At 31.4% G+C, this 2,411-nt stretch overlaps 1 long non-coding RNA gene across 1 annotated transcript; it reads right to left on the bottom strand.

The window, feature by feature from the left end:
• Positions 1-1,579: 1,579 nt before the first annotated feature.
• On the bottom strand, positions 1,580-2,138 carry LOC126690863 (uncharacterized). The gene is made up of 2 exons (XR_007644754.1): positions 1,978-2,138; positions 1,580-1,920 (listed from the first exon to the last, which is right to left on the bottom strand). It is a non-coding gene; the product is annotated as an uncharacterized LOC126690863 (long non-coding RNA).
• Between the last annotated feature and the right edge of the window lie 273 nt (positions 2,139-2,411).

Raw genomic sequence — 2,411 nt, forward strand, 5'->3', positions numbered from 1 at the left:
TTAGGAATAAAATGCATGAATGATGTATTCGGCCTTGCACACAAAATAATTTTCAAAGTGAATGCAAGGTGGGACTGAGGTTGAAAGACCCAAAGAACTGCAATAATTAAGCATAAATCATTTTCAAAATATTATGAAATTTTGTATCTTGAAATGTTCCACAATAAAACAAACAAAATTTACTATTCAAACTTTTCCATGTATAAATATATGTTGCTCTGACTTTGAGAATGGAAAACTTAAATGATTCCATCTATACCTATCCATACCTTCAAGCATTCAAAGGGAAAAATATGGGACTCTTACGGTATCACAATCCACATGTACGATTCAATAGAAGCAGCTATACAAGTACAATGTTTTTATTTTATGCTCGCACTAGTAACATCACCAGAGTAAGTACTGACTCACATATATGATATACAAGTAGAGCTTACTGTCTCTAAATACTAAATAGTATCAAATTATTTCCATGTGGTTCTATTAAACAGAAATTAGTTAAGGACCCTGTGAATGCTCCTTAAAGGAGTCGGCCAAATGTATATTTTGACTCAAATGACATGTACTCTATATTAAGCTCATCATTTGAGAACAATCAAGAATATTAATTTGTTAGTATTTTTTGGAGCAAAATGAGCCTAGTAAAGCTTGACAAAATGGATCAACAAAAGGCTCGACATAAGAAAAATCATCTGGTAGAAAAAAGTCATGGCGTAGGCACAACTGTTGAGAATGTCATAGAGGTTTTCTTGCCAAGTCAGGTCCCTACCCCTCTCATTTATTTTATAGCATTACTTGCTTAGAATAGAGCAAATTTTGATTAAAAAAATAAATAAAGCAAAATCTAAAAATATTTCAAACCACACTATGGGGAAAGATATTAGATATCTCACCCTCCTTTTAGCGCCATATTTACGAGTCAGTTATGCGACACTTATTATTGCTCCACCGTAGTTGCTATTGTTTAAATAATTTCTATGTTAAAGGCCAAGAGTTAGCCAATCGTATGCTATGTAGTTAAACATTTGTTGACAGATTTCATAATCAACCAATGAAAGAAACATTTTTTCATAAAAAGAAAGCAAATGAGATGATAGATTTTTATATATGGTTAAGTGGATATATTTTACCATGTAAACCGAATTGGTAGGTTATTTCTACAAAAAAGGACTTGGCAACCAATGTGCATGTCATTTAGGCTGGAATACCAGAATTTATTCCCTTATTTGTGTGCATTGATGTACTTTCATGAATTATATGCAGTCATATCATGACCTTCTCTTATCATTTCATAAGGTTGCCATCCTTGTAAGTATATGTTATGCTATATAATTGACGAAGGTAAAATAAGACACAAGTTTCTCGTAAATAGCCTATATGTCGTTTACTAGTAGCCACCTCGACTTAAGGTGTCAATATATACCTATTTATTATCAGCAGATTTTTCTTTTGAAAGAAATTTAGAAACATAAAAATTGATTATGGAATTTCATATCTTGAAAATATCACACCTAAAGATGATAGTATTTTCCAAATTTATCTCTCCAAAATTGAATTGCTATCACCCTACACTATGAAATAATTTATCCAGCTAATTATTTCTTTCATTCTACTCAATTATTTTGAAGAGTAGCAGTGCCTTTTTGGGACCACTCTATAAGTTTATACATAATGTTCTATCATGAACATACTGCCTCATCTCTATTTTTACATATTCATAGGCATTGGTCTATAAGTTTCTAAATTTTGTTCTATTGAATTAGACATTAAATTTTATGAAGGTTTCATTTGGGACTAAGATTAAGCCTAAAGGAACAAACATACAGGTACAAACCATGACAGTCCATTCTTTTGGTCATCATCCAACAACGAGAATTGCACTTTCATGTTTAAACGGGGGCAATAATGTGGTCTAGTCACCTACAAAAGAATGAAGCAAAAAAGATCTAAGCCTCAAACATGAAATAAAATGTTAACCTACAAAAGAATGAAGCAAAAAAAATCTAAGCCTCAAACATGAAATAGCATGTTAAGCTTAACAAAAGAGATCTTAAAACTTGTCAAGAGGACTACAACAATGAAAAGATCGAGGTACGTACACAAGAGTATCGTGATTTAAGGTCTCTTGTCGAGGTAACTCATTTATTTCTTTCTCTTTAATTAGCAATGCCAAATATTATCTTATTATAATTAAGTGCATATCAAGCTTGCATGATCATTACAAGTATGCATATATGGAACATATTGAAAATATTGCAATAAAATTGTTACAATTATCACGACCAATACAACTATATTATTAGTAGCATATGTTTCATTGTCATGAATCTGAGAAGTTCTATTAAGTCTCCTAGACTTTAAATGCTAGATGATCGTGTTCACAGTATAGACATGAGTTTAAGTCTCAATAA

The sequence above is a fragment of the Quercus robur genome, chromosome 7 (assembly GCF_932294415.1).
Source record: "Quercus robur chromosome 7, dhQueRobu3.1, whole genome shotgun sequence".
Taxonomy (NCBI): Eukaryota; Viridiplantae; Streptophyta; class Magnoliopsida; order Fagales; family Fagaceae; genus Quercus; species Quercus robur.